General features: G+C 38.3%; 1 long non-coding RNA gene across 1 annotated transcript; it reads right to left on the bottom strand.

The window, feature by feature from the left end:
* Positions 1-1,916: 1,916 nt before the first annotated feature.
* On the bottom strand, positions 1,917-20,987 carry LOC120520228. The gene is made up of 2 exons (XR_005631791.1): positions 20,807-20,987; positions 1,917-1,960 (listed from the first exon to the last, which is right to left on the bottom strand). It is a non-coding gene; the product is annotated as an uncharacterized LOC120520228 (long non-coding RNA).
* Positions 20,988-21,968: the final 981 nt, after the last annotated feature.

Below are 21,968 nucleotides of genomic sequence, written 5' to 3'. Positions count from 1 at the left end.
TTGTTTCAGGCAACTTGTGCCTGACCCCTCCCTATGCTCTCCCAACAGATGCACTATGTTACTAAAAACTCTATTCTTCACATCAATGCTATTCCTGTATAGAATGCCTTTACAAATGTTGGGAGTCATAGCTTGTATTTTTCATCTGCTAAGCAGAGGTTAACAAAACCAAATTTACTTCGCATTTTGACATTGGTGCCAAGGTATTGAATGGCTTAGTATAAAATTCCTGCTAAAGGGTCAGGTAGTGCAACACTAACATGTAATATTAGGAACAATGTCACAGTTGCCTTTGTTAAATGGTGCAACTTAATCAAGGATTTAGTTAAATGGTTCGACTCAAACCACTTACACGTATGTGAACACCAGCAAAACCAAGGAACTGGTGGTGGATTTTAGGAGGACCAGGCCCCTCATGGACCCTGTGATCATCAGAGGCGACTGTGTGCAGAGGTACAGACCTATAAATACCTGGGAGTGCAACTGGATGATAAATTGGACTGGACTGCCAATACGGATGCTCTGTGTAAGAAAAGACAGAGCCGACTATACTTCCTTTAGAAGGCTGGCGTCCTTCAACATCTGCAATAAGATGCTGCAGATGTTCTATCAGACGGTTGTTGCGAGCACCCTCTTCTACACAGTGGTGTGCTGGGAGGCAGCATGAAGAGGAAGGACACCTCACTCCTGGACAAACTTGTGAGGAAGGCAGGCTCTATTGTAGACACAGAGCTGGACAGTTTGACATCCGTGGCAGGCGATGGCGCTGAGCAGGCTCCTGTCAATCATGGAGAATCCACTGCATCCACTGAACAGGATCATCTGCAGACAGAGGAGCAGCTGCAGCGACAGACTGCTGTCACTGTCCTGCTCCACTGACAGACTGAGGAGATCGTTCCTCCCCACACTATGCGACTCTTCAATTCCACCCTTTGTGGGTAAGCGTTAACATTATTCAAACTTATTGTCCGATTTTACCTGCATATTTCTTACTTTTTAATTTAATATTGTTTTTGTATCAGTATGCTGCTGCTGGATTATGTGAATTTCACCTTTCTGATTAATAAAGTATCTATCTATCTATCTATCTATCTATCTATCTATCTATCTATCTATCTATCTATCTATCTATCTATCTATCTATCTATCTATCTATCTTGGTTTGCTAACTTGCAAACAAAACTACATTGTAGCTGGGATTGTCGAGGGTTTTCAAATTGTTCAAAATACTGTGGTTCAAAATACAGCTACCCAGAAAGGCATTCCAGCAATTAGTATGACTTGTGAACACAATGTGTGCATAACAACACCACAGTCCAAGTGTCTTCATTTTAAATGTTTTAGTGAAATCAAAAAGAAACATTTGATAATACATATACAAAAAAGTTAAAAGTTGTTGTCTACAATGTTCTGTTTAAGCATCTAGAATAAGGTTCATAAAGTTTCCATCTGTTATCACATATACTAGAACCTGCGTTTGATCTACATACATAACAGTCTGAAATCATTCTATTGTCTAAATACAAAAACAGTGCAGAATATTAACAACCTTCCATTAAACTGTTAGCTTATAGGGAGAAAATAGAATCTTCCATTATCTATATGAAACCTACATTATATTCAAATTAATCAAAAACTTTGGTAAATTTACTATTAATATTAATTGAAAGATTTGGCTCTTACATACATAATAGAATTATAATAATTTTTTATCGATTTAAAATATTCTATGACTTTTCAAAGATTAAATGATATGTTATTATTTTGCAAAACCATTCCATGATTTCCATGACCATGGCAACCCTGAAGAAGTCAATCAAAATTGAATAAATGTGGTTTCAACCCTACCTGGGTATGAGGATCTCTGCTTCTTTGAGCTGACAAGAGAGCAACTGCCATAAAATATTTTTCATTTCTTAAAAAGTTGTTTCGCCCTTCATAAGCAGGATCAGGTTTTGCCCTGGAAAACATAAGCCACAAGTTTACCAGTGACAGAACATTCAGATCTGTCTTAGAATAAGAGCTTTGTACGAAAAGACACCTGAAAATACTCTTAGTTCATATTAAAAATAGAATTGGGGAAAATCTATACCTGTTGGTTAGCTCAGTTTTGTTCTCTTTAGACTGCATTCTGCTTATGGTTTATAAAGTCTTAAATAATCTAAGCCCCATCTTATATATCAGAATGTCTGACACCTTATATTCCAAATCGTGAGTGTCTCCTTAGAATTCCAAGAACAAAACTTAAAAGAAGTGGTGAGGCAGCCTTCTGCTGCTATGCACCTAAAATCTGGAATAGCCTACCAATAGGAATTCGCCAGGCTAATACAGTGGAGCACTTTAAAACACTGCTGAAAACACATTACTTTAACATGGCCTTCTCATAACTTCACTGTAATTAAAGTCCTGATACTCTGTATATCCAACTTATTATAATAACTATTCATGGTGGCTCTAAAATCTTCTTCTGTTTCCTTTTCCGGTGTCCTTCCGGAAGCCACCACCATCTACTCAAAGCGTCGTGATGTTCCAACAATGATGGATGGATTAAAAGCCAGAAGTCTGTATGACCATCATCATCAAGTTGACTCCGTGAGAACCCTAACCACAAAGAGGACTGTTTCATTTATGTTAGGTAGAATGCCCAGAGGGATTGGGCAGTCTCATGGTCTGGAACCCCTGCAGATTTTATTTTTTCTCAGCTGTTTGGAGTTTTTTTTTTGTTTGTTTTTCTGTCCACAGAGGAGGAACCCTGGCTAAGATATAACACTGACAGAATGCGGATAGGTTTCTGCTGCAAATACTTGGACGATGAAACTGAGGGCACCTGGGCTAGAGCTACTTTAGGCCTATTGTACACTCTTCTATTCCATATTACCTATGGAGAGAGCTTCTCACTGCTGGACAGTAGAAGTGTGTCATTCAAGCATACCTAAAAGAGCTGAATTGTGACAAAAAATCGATTTGGAACTGATTATACTACATGAAAACATTTATCAAATCAAACATTATATTTTTTTAAAGAACAGGCAGCAATGGTCACAATATGTACTTATTAAGTTTCTAAGACCAAATAACATTTGACATTATACATTTTCTGTGGGATGTGTACTCTATAAGAAAAATACTGAGAAAATGAAAAACACTGCAGAGCTGTGTAGGTCTAAATAATGCAGATTATGTAATATAAGTAAGCTGCTGTTGTTGAGGATATATTACAGAGAAATGACTTGAGGGTGGCCTCTCTGATTGAGATAATCTGGTTTATAACTTTGAATGTTTTCTTGTTTGTAGAAATTTATTAAGTCCATAATATGATGAGGCAATTCTGCTTTTATGTTCTTCAACCGATACAAAATAATGATTCATAGCAAGGTTTAATTTAATTTTGAATTAGTAATTATTAATCTTTGCAGTAAAACTGAATACCAATCACAAGCTTCCTGTAATGTTTCATTGTGGTGTTATGGGTCCATAGCTCATTTAGCAAAGGCCATTTAAATAAATGATCACACGCGCAGCCGTGAGGGCGTAGTAGTTGTAGCAAGCGCGGGGTGATCTGCGGTGTGGGCGTTTCTCACCGAGTGCACAGGTGAGGGACTGCCCATCATCCGTGATTGTTCCCGTGGCTAATGTGCTGCAGCTGTTATGGGCCCCTCACTATATAAAAGCGAGTCAGTTAAAGGAGGAAGAACAAAATGGAAGAAGGGAAGTAAATGGAGGTTGCAACAGGAAGCAGTGAGGAGAGAGAGCAAGTTAGTGCAGCAGGAGCGGCGGCGGTCATAAGCAGCTGAGCAGACAGCCTGGGGTGTTAGGCCACACACCCAGGGCGTAGTAGTTGTTGTCGCTCCCGCTGAACAAGCATGTAGCGGGAGTGACCAAAGAAGGAGGGGTGACTCTGCATGGGGCGCGGATGGCAGTGGGAGTCAGGATTTGGGATGTGGTGTCCTCCACTTGAGAGCCTTGGCCGTGAGAGGAATTCCCAAGTCGCGGTCTGGAGGGAGTGGAACTGAAGCCAGGGATTGGGATGACTCCAGATCGGTAGTGGAGAGAAGGTCAGCTGCAGGTAGAATGGCACCCCTGTTGCGAAGGCTGGACAGGTAGAAGCAGGAGTCACCAGTTAAAAGAAGGCACCGGGCTTGTTGTTTTAAAGTCGGCTTCCTAAGAAACGTTTTAACCTCGTTTTTAAAAGGATTGTTTTTCTATTGTTTTACCTCCACGTTTGACTTTTAAGGATCATTTATTTAATGAAGATTTGGAATCACTACACTTTATTTATTGGACACTTTGTTTTGATTGTTTTTAATAAAAGCACTTTTGCACATCTTTACCATCCCTTGCTCGATTGTAGTCTCACTGTCTAGCTCATTGGTGACATTACCGGCGATGTTGGGTTCAAGGGCTCCGAACAGCAATGGGGCGTGGAGCAGAACCCACATCGTCACATTCCTGTGGTAGTGTCTACTGCAGTAATCTCTGTGTATTATACAGTATATATAGGTAAGGTGTATAAAAAAATCACTGAAACTGCTGTAGCAATATTTTTATTGGGACCTTTGTCAACATGAGCTAGAAGACTTCTGTCACTGCAGCAACTTCTGCACTGCGAAGACAGGACCTCCCAGACAATTTATTGTGCCCCTCCAGCAATTATTAAGTACTGTAGGTGTGCTTAGGGAGTGGCTGGGAGTGGATACACTTCCCATGGTCCACCCACAGCAGCCACTATGTTCTAGTAGCAATGGACTATTTCACAAAATGTCTAGAGGTTTACCCACTGCCAGACCAGGAGGTGGAAATGGTGGCAGAAGCTTTAATTGAGGGGATGATTAGTGGGTATGGAGTGCTGATGGAGACAACATTTTGAAAGCCATGCCTCTTAGGCTGTGCACACAAAACCTGGCACCAGGAAAACTCACACCACACCACTTCACCCTCAAAGTGATGAACTAGCTGAGTGCTTTGTACACAATTCAATCACACAACTGGGGCTAGTTAAAGGGCAAGATCAGTGCAATTGGGGCCCACATTCCAATTAATTGTTGATTGTGTTTTGTTCTGTAGTGCAGGAATCTTCTAAATGCATGCCCCTCTTCTGAAGCTTGGTTGGGGCTTCTTCCTGGGCAAATATAGGAGCACCCGTTTCAGAATACACTCAACAACTAAAGAAACAGAATTGAATTCACTTATGAGTTTGCCAGGACACAGTTACGGTAGTCCTGATTCACCCAGAAAAGACATTATGCCATTTGTATATGGGGACACCGATTCTCAGCTAGCAATCTGGGTGAATAGCCCAAAAAGAAGACCGGTTTCCTAAACTGGAGAGTCCCTGGGTTGTCCCTTACCAGGTCCTGGAAAGTGGGGAGAAGTTTTCTACTGAGTTCAGCTGTCCTCCCTTGGGGTGGATGGTCTTTTCACACCAGGATCAACTTGCTGCTTCATACAAGGGTAAGACTGACCTTGCAGCTGCACCAGATGAGGTTCAAAAGATCTGGACCAGCAAGCTACAAATCCATGATTTCCTGCAGTAAATGATACAGCAGTGGCTACCGTCCCAAAAGAGTCAAGGTGCCAGATATGCTTAACAGCCAGGTTTGAAATTTTGTGTTACCCTTGGGAAAGAGGACTTAAGGGTGGGAGTAGTATAATAATGACAATATTTGTAAATATATTGACTAATAAGGAGTAATTTATTTCTAGAACATTTTCATGTAAAAATCCCATAGCACTATATGTTTCTTCCATGCAAATTTCAGTGATAGCTTTCTTTTACATAATCTTAGCAAATCGTGACCAACAGTGGTGTTGTTTGAAATCCCCAGAAACTCAGTCAGACTAGCCTAGTACTCTACCTTACAAAATGAAACAGGATTTAATTGCTTTAATATTTTGGCTTTGGGGACATGGAGCAAGAAGCTGCACACGTCAATGAAATGTTGAACAAAAACTACTTCGGTCTCAATCGAATATAGGGCCTTTGAGATCCCCTCAGCATTGAGTTTGATGGCTCATGTTTATTTTGGGTTTCAAAAACAGGTTATTTGATTTTACCATGATTGCTGCAATCAGTTGCAAAGCCACAGTAAACTATAAAATATTATATATCTTCAGGTGCTTTTAAAGCTGTTGCAAGAGATTGCAATGCAATTAAAGTATTAATGATTGCTTCTCTCTGTGCGACATCATGTCCATTAATGGGACGCTTGTGAAGGCGGGTATGCTCTATTAATCGATAAATATTGCAATACTTAAACTTGCAATTTGCCAAAACACTCCCACTCTCTGCATTAGCTCATCTCCTAAAGGTGTCGGCATATTTTCTGATGAGCTCTTTTAATATGAGCTTAGTAAAGTTACTGACTTCTTCATGTGCCATGGACACATAAAGCTCTGAAACACACTGAAAAAATAACTTTAATAACTGATCATTTTACAGTGTAAAACTGTTAAATAGCGAAGGTAAACAACAACAGTAAAATGTAAAGAGATAAATCACTGTTTCAGTAACACCAAAGTTAATGATATTTGCATAAGTAAACAAGCCTTTACCATATCATTCCTGGTGAAGCACATACCTTTGCACAGTAGAGAAAAAACTTAAAGTTAGCAGACTTATTTTTCCCTGCGTGCTGATGGTGTGTTGAACGTATGGAAGCTGATTTATGGTATTGATAAGCTACCACACCTGTACGACCCATACACACAAAAGCAAACTTTACTTCTCCACCAGACAATGTGCCATAATTTCCTTAAACATTGAATTCTTTTATTGCATATAATTAAATTAAACAACACATTTGATATTGGTTTTGTTACTTTATTAATACAGATTGTGTAGTGGTATTTGATCCTGACAATGATTGATGTATTTATTATGGAGAATGGATTTCAGATTGTGGTTAAATGTTCACTTCTATTTTAATCTATTGTAAAGGAAAAAAAAAAGTTATTTATTATAAAGGTATATAGTAGACCTAAAAATATTGTCACTATTTTTACGGTCAACTAAGAAGTTTAAACTGATCAGATTCATAGAGAAGCGTATTAGAGCCACGGAGAAGAAAAAAATACGGACACAGCGAAGAAAAAAAGTATATGTCGAGAATAAAGTTGACATGTTGACTTTATTCTCAAGGTTATTTTTGTCATTAAAGTAGAATGTCGTAAACATTTTAAAATCAATGTTTAATTTAATAAATTTTATCCAACCCCATCATAAGTAAAGTAGCACATTAAATGCTTTGTGTCCACTGTTCCCCGACCCATGTTAATTAGTACGTGCTTCTTAAACTGACTTGTCTTGCACTGAGAGGAGGCAGCAGCGATCGCCACACAGAATACATTACTTTCAAGATATTCCTGCTCTCTGAACATTTAGAGTACTAAGATAAATACTTGATTTCATTTTCATGATGAAATACATTAAAGCATGTATTAAACAAGAGGGGGACAGTGAAGGTTGCACTGCTGCCTCGCAGCAATGGGTCATGGGTGTTCCCTCCCTTAAGTTTGTATATTTTTCTGATGGGTTTACTCGTGCTTCAGTTTCCTTTCAAAGTCATGTAGGATGTGGGGTTTTTATGCTAAAATGGCTAGTGTAGGAGTGTGCTCATATTCACCCTGGGATGAGCTGGCGCCGTTCAGGAATTGTTCCTGCCCACACACGATGCTTGCTGGGACGGACGCAACCCTGAATGGATAGCATAATTAAACATGTATAACAAAGATTTTTCAGAGTTCTGAACACTCCATATCCTAAGTGTATAGCTAATTTTACTTTCACAAAGACATTTTTCGGTGGTGATTGGTTATGTGGAGAAAGAAAATGGAAGGATAGGAACTGGGGATTTGGTACGTCAGATACAGGCAGCACGCATGCAATAAAGCGAGAAAGCCTGCTCAGAATACATCCATTGAATTCTGTGTTCGTGTCTCCAACCACCAGCTCACGAACCCAACATTTACACAACATTTCAGTTAAATCTTTGCCATACCCATTCATACATCCAGCTTTTGGAGCCTCATTACACCTGCCATAAAGGTTATCTACACTGAGCGTACACCTGAGGACTTCCTACCGCGAGGGAACAGCATTACCGCTACCGTGCCCCCTTGCCCATGTTTAATACATACTTTAATATATTTCATCATGAAAATGCTAAGTATTTATCTTTGCATTCTAAATGTTCGGAGAGCAGGAATATCGTAAAGAGAATGTATTCTGTGTGGAGATCGCTGCCCATGTGCAAGAGGAAGCCTGCTTAAGAAGCACATAGAGATTAACAACTTGGTCGGAGAACACTTAATACAAAGCATTTCATGTGCTACATTAGTTATGATGGGGTATGAGAAAATCTGATAAGTTAAACATTGATTTTTAAATGAAGTTTCTTGAAATGGCAAAGTTAAACTAGAGAGAAAAAACAAGAATTTAAAGTGGAAATGTCAACTTTAATCTATACTAATAAAAGGCAAAGCCCTCACTGACTGACTGACTGACTGAATGACTGACTGACTCATCACTAATTCTCCAACTTGCCGTGTAGGTAGAAGGCTGAAATTTGGCAGGCTCATTCCTTACAGCTTCTATACAAAAGTTGGGCAGGTTTCATTTCGAAATTCTACGCATAATGGTCATAACTAGAAGCTATTTTCTCCATTTACTGTAATGGAGTTGAGCTCAGCGGTGGGGGAGTTTCGTGTGACATCATCACGCCTCTCACGTAATCACGCATTACGTAGAAAACCAGGAAGAGCTACAAAAGCGCTGAAGAAAACATGCATTATATAATTAAGAAGGCAGCGAAACAATTAGAAGCGGCGAGTGACATATAAAACCATATTCAGTGGCTCACATGAACTGGCGCAGTCGCGCAGACAAAAAGCAACAGTTCAAAGAGTGCTGAACAAAACCGAATTACACTGCTACGCTCAAATAGACAAACCGCCGCCGTGGCTAATAGTAGAGCTTCTTATCTAGCGTTGGTGTCCGAGGTTCAATTCCCGAGAGGAAGCACTAAGTATGTCGCACGCTTCTCGATTCATTTTAGCCTCGCATCCCCTTGGTTTGAGGCGTATGAAAACATATGCGGTTAGCAGAAAGACAGATCACCAATTGAAGCTTCATGAATAATGGATACTTTATTAGCGATCAATGATTGTTTTGCACATCCGGCCCGCGTGTAATTATATCCAGCCCGAGATCATTTTATATACTGTATTATTGTTATTAATGGCCGGGGATATGAAGCGCTGGTAACACGATAAACTACAGATCCCATAATGCAGCGCTTCAGCTGCCTTGCGAACACTTACGCGTTAATCAAGTCTAGCTTATGATGCTGCAAGTTATTGCGAAGCTAGCCCACGATGCTGAAGAAAAGGTGATTCTGAACATAGAGCCTTTAAAACCGATGGGAGGCTGAGTATATGTTTACTGACATTGCGGTAAACCCGTGTGTCTCATTTGTGGAGCTAATGTGGCTGTAATTACAGAATTTAATCTAAGACGGCACTATGAGACAAAACATCAAGATAACCTGGAAGACCTGAATGCAATGCACAAGATACAGAAAGCAGAAGAGTTAAAGAAGAATCTGACACTTCAGCAGACGTTTTACCGTGCAAAATCACAAAGTGATTTCAAGTGAAGCTACTTTTATGGGAGACACAAATGCACCAGTGCAACTTGCCCCACTTTCCCTTTTGCCAAGTAATGTTGAACCAAATCGGCACAACGGTGTTCCCAAATATGCACTTTGCTGATAAACTGGCGCTGCGCACTGAGTTCAACGGCGCTTTGGTGACTTTGAAGAACAAAAAGAATTTTGAGTTGTTTACGCAACCCATTTGCCGTCGATGTGGAAACTGCACCTGTGCAGATTCAGATGGAGGTGATTGAGCTGCAGTGTAATGGCACACTGAAGGCAAAGTCACGATACTGCACGGCCCACACAGTTTATTCACTCCATTCCATGAGAAATGCTCCAGCTCCGTCTACATGCGGCTCGAACCTTGTGCATGTTTGGTAGCACATATCTGTGTGAGAAGCTCTTCTCAGTCATGAAGACTAACAAAACAGCACACAGGAGTCACCTCACTGATGAGCACCTGCAGTCCATCCTGAGAATCTCCACAACACAGAACCTCACACCAAACATAAACGAACTTGTTGCCAAAAAAAGATGCCAGGCGTCCAAATCTGATAAAATGACATATGAGCAAAGACAACTGAATGATTTGATTTGTTATTGCTGAAAAGAACAAATTTTATTTATATTTCCAGGTTTTGTTATGCACCATGTTCATATTTGAATTTGTATAATTTTGACAGGATATATTTTTATGGAGAGCAAAATCTTTTGGGATATTTAAAATTTAAGTTTATTTTTATATAAAATTACATAAGAGTAAAGAAATTTGAATGTTTGTTCTTTTAATGTTTACTTTATTTCTAACTTGTATAATTTAGACAGGATATATTTTTATGGAGAGCAAAATAATAGTTATTTAAGGTTTGAGTTGATTTATTCCGGAATAATATTCTGTCGACTAAATAAAAATTCCTTCTATTTAAAATTTAAATAGAACTTGAACAGATACGATAGTTCATAATATCCACGCAGACTTGCGTAAGCAGGAGTCATCCGTTTTAACAAGTAGCGTATTGCACTGATACAAAATAGCCTGCCCATTTAATTATTTATGAATGGATAGTTAAATTAAGATTTTGTACAAATAATGTTTTCATTTTTCTTCCTTCATGGATTCTGGCACCCCAGCAACAGTTGCTCCACCCCAAAGACTGTATATATGTGTGTATGTAGATATGTATGTATATATATGTTTATATATATATGTGTGTGTATGTATATATGTATTTGTGTGTATATATGTGTCTGTATGTATATGTATGTGTGTATATGTAGATATGTATATATATATGTATATATATGTGGATGTATGTGTATATATGTATGGATATGTATATATATATATATGTTTATATGTGTGTGTGTGTATATATATATATATATATATATATATATATATATAACTGCTCAAAAAATTAAAGGAACACTTTGAAAACACATCAGATCTCAATGGGAAAAAGAAATCCTCCTGGATATCTATACTGATATAGACTGGGTAATGTGTTAGGAACAAAAGGATGCCACATCGTTTGATGGAAATGAAAATGATCAACCTACAGAGCCCTGAATTCAAAGACGCCCCAAAAATCAGAGTGAAAAAATTATGTGGCAGGCTAGTCCATTTTGCCAAAATTTAATTGCAGCAACTCAAAATTGTACGCAGCACTTTGTATGGCCCTGTGTTCTTGTATACATGCCTGACAATATCGGTGCATGCTTCTAATGAGATGACAGATGGTGTTGTGGGGATCTCCTCCCAGATCTGGACCAGGGCATCACTGAGCTCCTGGACAGTCTGAGGTGCAACCTGGTGGCATTGGATGGACCAAAACATAATGTCCCAGAGGTGTTCTATTGGATTTAGGTCAGGAAAGTGTGGTGGCCAGTCAATGGTATCAATTCCTTCATCCTCCAGGAACTGCCTGCATACTCTCACCACATGAGGCCAGGAATTGTCGTGCACCAGGAGCCACTGTACCAGCATAGTGTCTGACAATGGCTCCAAGGATTTCATCCTGATACCTAATGGCAGCCAAGGTGCCTTTGTCAAGCCTGTAGCGGTCTGTGTGACCCTCCATGGATATGCCTCCCCAGACAATCATTAACCCACCACCAAACTGCTCATGCTGAATAATGTTACAGGCAGCATAATGTTCTCCATGGCTTCTCCAGGCCCTTGGGTCACCCTCATGAAGTCTTTCTGGTTGTTTGGTCAGAGACATTCACACCAGTGGCCGAGCTGGAGGTCATTTTGTAGGGCTCTGGCAGTGCTCATCCTGTTCCTCCTTGCCCAAAGGGCAGATACTGGTCCTGCTGATGAGCTATGGACCTTCTTTGGCCCTCTCAGCTCTCCTAGAGTAACTGCTTGTCTCCTAGAATCTCCTCCATGCCCTTGAGACTGTGCAGGGGAGACACAGCAAACCTTCTGGCAATGACACGTATTGATGTGCCATCCTGGAGAAGTTGGACTACCTATGCAACCTCTGTAGGGTCCAGGTATCGCCTCATGCTACCAGTAGTGACACTGACTGTAGCCAAATGCAAAACTAGTGAAGAAACAGTCAGAAAAGGTGAGGAGGGAAAATGTCAGTGGCCTCCACCTGTTAAACCATTCCTGTTTTGGGGGTCATCTCATTGTTGCCCCTCTATTGCATCTGTTGTTAATTTCATCAGCTGAAACTGATTAACAACCCCTCTGCTACTTAACTGACCAGATTAATATCCCATAAGTTTCATTGACTTTATGCTATACTCTGATTAAAAGTGTTCCTTTAATTCTTTTGAGCAGTATATATATATATATATATATATATATATATATATATATATATATATATATATATATATATATATATATATATTTATATATATATATATATATATATATATATGACAGCAACACTTATCACTAACAACAGTGACAAAACAATTACATTGACAATCATGTTACGTTATTTTCAAAATGTTTCCTTTTCTTTTTAATTACTTCTTTAACACACTACTTCTCAACTGCGAAGCTGGTATTTTCTAGTCTATATATATAAAAGTCAAATACCACTGACCCACTCATCACAAAATCTCCCGAATCATGAGGTCTTGGGACTTGAAATTTGGAATGTAGGTTACCCTTGGCCCATAGGTGCTCACTAAGAAGCGATTTTAAAAATTTGGTGGTCTAAGTGCGAAATTTCTTATAGTTTTTAGACCCATTCACTCCATTTCTTTCTAAAATAAATTTGCAAATTTGTAAAGTAAATGAAAAAATACTTTCATTTTTCTGAAGAGTACAAGTTTTGTTTTGACATTTTGAGTTTCCACAAAGTGTTTATAATTGCCATTTAGTTATCTTTTTAAAATAATTTAGTTAGGTTATTCAAAGGTATATTAAAGCATTTTTTTTAATTTTGATTTGCATACTTTTTTTATTTTATTCTTTTTTATACTTTCTTCACGAATTCTTCTATTATGTTTATACCTCTTTAAATAAACCCGTAAAACTATGACCGAGGAAAAAGGATTTATATTGGAGTAATGGTCCCTCACCGTGTGGTGCTGATGAGCGGTGACGGCATATGCATGTTCTCTTGAGAAAGGCATTGCTGCAGACCAGAGACATTATGGGAGAATCTAGAGGTGGGAAAACTGTCAATCAAATTCGACTTCAGCAAATCATATTGTGCTAATTTAGAACTTCAGCGAATGAGATTGTTATTACAGTATGACAATCATAAACTCACCTGTCAAATTATCAACGTTTGAAGTTATCTATCAAGTGTAACTTTAACCAATCATTTCATAGTTCGTAATCCCTACCTCTTTGAGGTTCCGCTTTATACAGTTTCTCTTAAATAACCTGCCATTGTACCAAGTGACAAAACTCCATTAAACAAAAGGAGACAAAAAAGAAGCTGCAGCGATGAAGCTCCATTAGACAAAAGAAGAAGCAACGAAACTAATTGCTTGTATTTTTGACAATGGAAGTAAGTGTGCTTTGAAATGAAAACGTTTGAAATTTGCACAGTTTTCTTTGTATTTTTAATAACATTGTTTTGCATGGTTATGCTTGTACCATGAACCTTTACATTTGTATTAATAATCATTTTTCACTGTAGTAATTAATGCATATTCAGTGCTTAAGGTGGACGGCACTCAGCAGTACCTGTAGCGCTTCAGATTCCACAAGGCAAGTATCTTGGAAATGCTTGATTGGTTATTCTGTCGTGAAGCAGGCTTTTGATAAAGTTCAGATGGACTGTTGTGGTGCACGATGTTACCTTTTCTTCTTTTCAGCTTAGTTCGTTATGTTTGAGTTCTTGGAGCAATGTGTCTAAATTGCAATACCAAATAATCTGCTATGTTTTGGTACCGTCAATTTTAACAAACTTTCATGGTAGTTTTGTGCAAATGATGCCTGCAATTTCTAACTGTTAAAGACTTTCCTGCAATGGGCAGTGCACTATTAAATTATATGTGACTCAGACTGAGTGTTGCGATGTACACAGAGTCTTTTCAATTTAATTACAAGTGACATTTATATTTTTCCTTTCAGCCAGCTTGCTACAAGAATATCTTCTGGAAATTGGTTATTAATGAAAAATCAGGTAAATTGCAAACACCCATTTCTTAAACTTGTAATTCACTAGTAGTGTTTGACTTTCACTTGTCTTTTTTATTTCTTTCTTTTCCTAGGACATCTCTGCTGGTTCAGTAGACTGTGGAGTAGACATGTTGATGGTATTTGAATATTAACTGTAAGCTTTATGTAACTTTACATTTGTGTTTAGATCTTGTATGATTTCAGTACTTTTTCGTTACTTGACTATGGAGGAACCCTTTGCTTTTACTATCAGTCTTTTAAATATGCTGATAATATTTTTTCTTCATGTGTGGCATACCTTTAACTGTGGCATTCATTTAACATGCCTTCCACCATTAATGACACCTTATAAACATTTAAATTTAAAAAATATTTATTTCTTGATGAGGGCTTTGTTTTTCTTTGAATGAAATTGTTTCAATAAAGTCAGATTTTTCAACTTTTTCAGTGCAAGATGACATTCCTTCAGCATAATGATTGTTTTTCTAATCCTTCTCACTAATTTTTGCAAAGGGTGCCCATAATAGTGGAGAGCACTGTATATATCCTTTTTTCTCAGGATGACATGACTTTTATATTACTTTAGGTAATGTCCAGATTGGTGTATCCATAATACTCTGAAATAATTGAGGTATTCTAAAAAACTACTGAGATAACAACCAACAAGAGTTTTTGTAGTGAACCACAGAGTAATTTTCACAGTTTGAGCTTTATTCCAAAGTGTCCACTTTTATGAGAAAACAGGAGTGTTCAGACCAAAACCAGACAGCTTGCACAAGACAAATACTACATATGACAATTTGATTTATTTATTTGTTGTGTCCACCGTGTAGGAGAGCAGGCTGGCTGTGTGGCTGCAGTGGGGCAGCTGACTTGAGAACAAGGGGCTCAGGTTTATGAGGCTGCAGAGATCAGCAGGGCCATCATAAAAGGTCATTAAGTAGATGATCACTTGCTGGTAACTTAGTTCAGATAACAAGTAAAACTTTGTTATTATAATCTGTAGTAAAGTACAGCACCAAACTCTTGTATTTGCTTGACCAACAGGCTGTTGTATCTGAAAAGGTGTCATCCAAATTGTTTAAAAATGATGAAGATCCTAAAGGTCTCTGGGTAATGACCTACAGTATATACAGTAGAAGATGAGGAGCTGACATATGGCCTCTACAACTACCTGGATGAAGTGCTATCAAGAGCTGTAGGTACCTTTTGAAAAGATCGACAGAGTTCACATCATTCTGGATGTGCTGATGCCAAAGGCTCATTTGGCTTCAGTGAATCTGTAATGAGTACAGAGCGTGTCTGTTGTGTATATTTGATTGAACTATTGATGTAAATAATAAAGGACACTTTCTGTTATTGTTAAAGAGTGTTGATTAAGTTCTGTATATTTGAAATTGTCTGTGTATCTGTTTTAGCCAATTCATGCCATCTGCATTTTTAATTTTTATAACTGCATTGTACAGTTTTATTACTTTTTGAACATTACAAGCAATCATCTCTATCCCTTTACATTGTTCTTTTATTTATATATAATATATAGAAGTGGTATGCTTCAGTATATTCCCTGATCAGCCAGTTTGTTAGAATGCCCAAAGAAGATAAATTTTCTTTCAGTTCAACTGGCCCATCATTTATTGTTAATGTCTTATATATATTTCTCTTCTAGTTTGTCCTGCTTCCTCTTCAAAACCGGTCCCACACACAGCTGACACGGCATTTCTTGATTCCTATTCCTGCTCTTCCAAACCCTTCTCCACGCTGCCTGACGCCTCCCATACACCCCCACGCCGGTTTTCTCGATTCCTATTCTTCCTTCAGACTACCGCGTTCCCCGCTCCTCTCTCATGACCCCATTGGTGTCACATCACCACCCTATATCTAGCCTGACCACGTGACCTTTCACTTCGACCATGTGTGCACCTGGGAGTCTTTTCCGTAGCCTGCTACAGGAAGGTATTCTGTTGACCATTGGTATTGGTTTCGCTCCTTCCTATTTTGTTATACTGCAATGGTTGTTTCCTAAGCTTTTGTTATAAAATGAGCGACAGTATCCTAATTTCCGACAAATATTGCCTGTTATCTTCCGCAGTTCTCGAGCCCTCACCGTTGCCTTTTCCATCAACAAACACAGGCTGTGGAATGAAATGAAAGTCCTAAAACTCACAAAAGAGATCTCGAAAGTGAAACTCAATTTGTTCAATGGCTTCTTCAAGTTTGGGAAGGTAAAACTAGAGACACAGCAGAACTACCTTCTCAATGTTTACCACAACAACAAGACCCTGTTGCTCAACTTTACGGTGATATTAATGTCTCTACTGTGACTCCCAAGAACTTGCTGCAAGAGTAATACTGAGTGTCACAAATGACGATTCTCTACATATTAACAACAAAGTTCTTGATCTTATACATGGTGAAAAGTGACCTTCAAGAGTGTAGATGCAGTGGTCAGTGATGATCCCAATGATCAACTAACGCATACCCACAGGAGTTTTACACACCCTCACACCAACTAGCATGCCTCCCCATATCCTTCTGAAGGTGGGAGCTGTAGTTATGCTCCTCCGAAATATTATGCCATCAAAGCGTCTTTGCAACGGAGCAAGACTCATCATTACCGAATACATACAAATATTATTGAGTGCAAACTGATCGCTATCCAAAATTCTGAAACAATCTTCATTCCCAGAATCTCTCTCCTTCTATCTGACACCAATCTCCCTTTTAAATTTAAATGCACACAATTCCCACTGAAACTCGCCTTCTCCATGACTACCAACAAGTCCCAAGGACAAGCGTTTGCAAAGATTTGTGTTAATCTACAACAACCAGTCTTCAGCCACGGTCATTTATACGTGGCTTTTCTAGTGTTAGATCTTTCGACTCATTATCTGTTGTCTCCACCAAAACACCTATTCACAACTCCGTCTTTCAAAAAGTATTTATTTCTTCTTGACTTCTGAACTCCTTTCTCACCGTTTTCCGTTCCTATTCTTACATCGCCATATGCTACAGCGGGGGCTAGTTGTAAATATTTCTTGAAATGGTTATACAATTTATACTGAATAATTATTAATAAAATTTTGGTTTTGGTAGTGACAATACTGAGTGTTTTAATTTGTGCTGGGCCAATCAACTCATGTATTAACACAACTAGAATTGATAGATTTGAGCAGAGCCTTCATTTGTATCAACACAGTCTACAAATGGCTCGTTGGACTTGCGGTAAAACTGAAGGTCCTGATCAAGACTTTGCTGTTCACTTATAAACATAGTCTACAACAATAAGGGTCTTACTTATCTTTATTTAGGAGCCACATTTTCAATAAAACTTGCATTGTCTTTAACTGAAAATGCAGCTTTTATATATAGGAACAAAATTAATAGAAAAGGATTATATACTCCTGATAAATGGATAGTCAAAACCTTTGAAGCTCAGTATTCTAAGACCAAGACTCATAGCTAGAACCTTGTTATTCTAAGGTCTTGACAGTAAGTGTGTGTCTGTTTATGTATATAAATATAAACTGCTCAAAAAATTTAAAGGAACACTTTGAAAACACAATGGGAAAAAATCCTGCTGGATATCTCTACTGCTATGGACTGATATGGTAATGTATTAGGAATAAAAGGATGGAAATGAAAATGATCAACCTACAGAGGGCTGAATTCAAAGACACCCGAAAATCAAAGGGAAAAAATGATCGGCAGGTAGGCAGGCGAGTCCATTTAGATGAAATTTCATTGCAGCAATTCCAATTCATACACGTGCTTTCATGCATGCCTGACAACGTCTTAATGAGATGACAGATGGTGTCCTGGGGATCTCCTCCCAGATCTGGACCAGGGCACTACTGAGCTCCTGGACAGTCTGAGGTGCAACCTGATGGCGTCAGATGGACTGAAACATAATGTGACACCCAGAGGTGTTCTATTGGATTGAGGTCAGGCGAGTAAGCGTGGGAGCCAGTCAATGGTACGAGGCAGCGCTAGCTTAGTTAACAGGGAGCCAGTGAAGTTGAGAAAGAATAGGTATAGTATGTTCAGTGGATTAAGAAGAGCAGGTTATTATCCTGGCAGCAGAATTTTTAATAAATTGTAAGCAATGGAAACGTTTTTGTGGGATGACAGATAGAATAGCATTACAGTAATCTATCATTGAGGTGATTCGGGCATTTACCAATACTTTAGTACTGCGTTGTAAGAACAGGACAGGATTGATTTTACTTATCAATAGCACCTGATGACCCGATTCTATTGATTCACTAGCAAAATGTCTGACTTGTATCTCAGAATGGATGAATAGTAACTTTCTCAAGTTAAATAAAGAGAAAACTGAAATCTTAGTGATTAGCAATACAGTAATGGATACAATGAGGCTATTAGAAATAAACTGGATACATTAGGATTAAAAGTCAAGACGGAGGTAAAAAGCTTTTGGGTGATTGTTGACTGTAATCTGAATTTCAAATCGCATATTAATCAGATCACTAGGACAGCATTTTTTCACTTAAGAAACATAGCAAAAAGTTAGACCTCTTATATCACTGAACGATGCTGAGAAATTAGTTCATGTATTTGTTTTCAGTCGACTAGATTACTGTAACACACTCCTCTCAGGACTACCCAAGAAAGACATAAATCGCTTTGCAACTAGTGCAGAATGCAGCCGCTAGAATCCTAACTAGGAAAAGAAAATCTGAACACATTGCTCCAGTTTTGATATCACTACACTGGTTACCTGTGTCATTCAGGATTGACTTTAAAATACTGCTTATGGTTTGCAAAGCCTTAAATAATCTCACTCCATCTTATATATCAGAATGTCTGACACCTTATATTCCAAATAGTAACCTTAGATCCTCAAATGAGTGTCTCCTTAGAATTCCAAGAACAAAACTTAAAAGAAGTGGTGAGGCGCCTTCTGCTGCTATGCACCTAAAATCTGGAATAGCCTGCCAATAGGAATTGCCAGGCTAATAGAGTGGAGCACTTTAAAACACTGCTGAAAGCACATTACTTTAACATGGCCTTTTATAACTTCAATTTAACTTAATTTAACTTAATCCTGATACTCTGTATGTTCACTTTCCTCATAATAACTACTCACGGTTGCTCTAAAATCCGAAATGACCCTAATTTCTTTTTCTGTTTCTTTTTCAGGTTTCTTTGTGGTGGTGGCCTGCGCCACCTCCACCTACTCAAAGCTTCACGATGCTCCAACAATGATGGATGGATTACAAGGCAGAACTCTATGTGACCATCATCATCAAGTCCTTCCGTGAGAACCCTAAATCCAAAGAGGACTGTTTCATTTATGTTAGGTAGAATGCCCAGAGGGACTGGGGTCTCATGGTCTGGATTCCCTACAGATTTTATTTTTTTCTCCAGCCGTCTGGAGTTTTTTTGTTTTTCTGTCCCCTGGCCATTGGACCTTACTCTTATTCGATGTTAATTAATGTTGATTTATTTTGTTTTCTTATTGTGTCTTTTATTTTTATTTTCTTTATTATGTAAAGCACTTTGAGCTACTGTTTGTATGAAAATGTGCTATATAAATAAATGTTGTTGTTGTTGTTGAAGTCTAGAAATGTTTCGGAGATGGAACAAGGCAGTCCGAGAATGTTACTTATATGGGAGGAATTATTTAATAATAATATAAATGGATATAAATAATTGCATTTAAACGATTCGCCAGAATCTGTTGTATGTAAACGATACTGTTTTAAAGGTATTGTTTTCATCAGAAAACCCGGTTTCCACATCTACCTATTAGTTTAAATGGCATTTTTGCCACTTACAATATGGCGGACGGGCAACACAGTGAATGCGGCGTCTACCTATATATACGTCTATGATGCGGCGTCTAGTAATTCTGTGTCTATGTTTTCTAACTCCTCCGCGTTTCCTAGCAATGAGCAGAACAAAATCCCTGGCAATTTTATCACTTTATTAATTTTTCAAATCGTCGAGATTAATAGTGTATGGCTTAAAAATTGGATTTCTGGCCTCCCTAAAACGCTAATGGGTCAAATAAAGCAACTGTTCATACATTTGGTTTACTTAATCAGCATGGTGAAACTTGCTGTTGGGAACGTAACTCGGCCCAACTGTCCATCGCTCCGCAAACTGGCACATTGACAAAAGTCAGACGTTGAAATCCTTCTCTCTAATTCAAGTAATAGCAATGAACAGACGCTACAAATTGTTTAAAAAATGAACTTGGTTTTCCAGAAATAGTGCTCTTGTTAGCTGAAGGAGTGCTGCGCTCGTTTTTCACTACCGACAAAGAGAAACCGGCGTCCACTAGATTTTATTAATTATAAGTATATTAATTTAACAATGCAATACAGGTGTAAGTATTTTATTAATTGTAGCAATAGATTACAAATAATAACACGGAAAATGCGATATTCAAGTAGTTGCGAATAATGCCAGAGGAGATTATTAAACTGCTTAACACAGAGACAAATTTTATTATTTTAATATAATAAAATTTGCATAACACTTATAGCCCACACCGCACAAGATTTTAATCAAAAATCATAAATACCTTTGACTCCCAGAGGAGGAGTCGGAACGGTCGTTTCTGCTCATTTTATCTTCGTTCTTTACCACAGCTCGAAGATGTGCAGGTGCAGGTCTTGGGCCACTTTCTTTATAGCGAACAGTAGGATATGACGTACACTCACACACCTCACTAGTTTCTTCCCTAAGTAATTTCGTCAGTTTCTTGAAGGTTTGTGAGAAGACAGATGAGAAGGGAGAACATCACACCTGTGAAGCGAAACCACACCTGAAAGAAAAAAAAAGCTTTTAATAAGGCGTGCTTGTCTAAAAATAATGAACGCCGCAATTTAAAACAACACCGCATTGGGAAGTAAATAAAACCATAAACTACACAATGAAAAATAAGTGACGTAGCGAGACTGGGGACGCCTTGCAACAAGGGACGGTTGCAACAAGTCTTATTTCTCCAATTAGAAACATGCTAGAGTGATGATACTCATACTGCACATGCTCAGTTAGGCCCTCTCTCCACCAGAGAGAAACTATACTTTTTTATCATCTGCTGCTGCATTTATTGAAAAATAACTGTTTTGAAGGTATGAAAGTAATTTTTTTGCAAGTTGTTTTTGACTTGCTGTCCATAGCTTTTATTTTAATTAATAAAACATACCTAGTTCAAATCATTGTGGTGTTGACTTTTAAAAGTATTGTAAGCATGTTTCCCTGACTCTTTGAATAGCTAGCACATGGTGTTCTGTCATGGCAGGCAGGTCAGGGACGGTTGCAACAACTTGTTGCAACCGTCCCCAAGCCACCCAGCCATATTGAAATAGACTACATATCATTATTTTTAACATTTTTAGTTCAGAATCAGCACATTTTTTCAGTTTAAGTCCAAGTATACTGCTATACGGCTTAACTGTAGTTTATGGATCTAAAAATAGAAATAATATTCTGTTTTTCCAGTATGCCAAGAGTAAGGAAGAGAGTTCCTAACAGAGGGTTCCCCTCGAAATTTTGGAACAAGCTTCAAACGTAATTAGGAATGAGGGCAGGAAAGTCAGGGCAGTCAAATGACTTTTCCATCTGTCATACCACCTTATTTTGATTCCATAAGAAAAGAGAGAAGCTTGCAAGTGAGGGATCAGATAAGTTACCACATACAGGGTACTGGACCATCAGAAGAGTGTTCTCAGAAGACCAAG

The sequence above is a fragment of the Polypterus senegalus genome, unplaced genomic scaffold, assembly GCF_016835505.1.
Source record: "Polypterus senegalus isolate Bchr_013 unplaced genomic scaffold, ASM1683550v1 scaffold_3927, whole genome shotgun sequence".
In the NCBI taxonomy this organism is placed as follows: Eukaryota; Metazoa; Chordata; class Cladistia; order Polypteriformes; family Polypteridae; genus Polypterus; species Polypterus senegalus.
The sequence above is the reverse complement of the archived record's forward strand: the minus strand, read 5'-3'. Positions and strand labels throughout refer to the sequence as shown.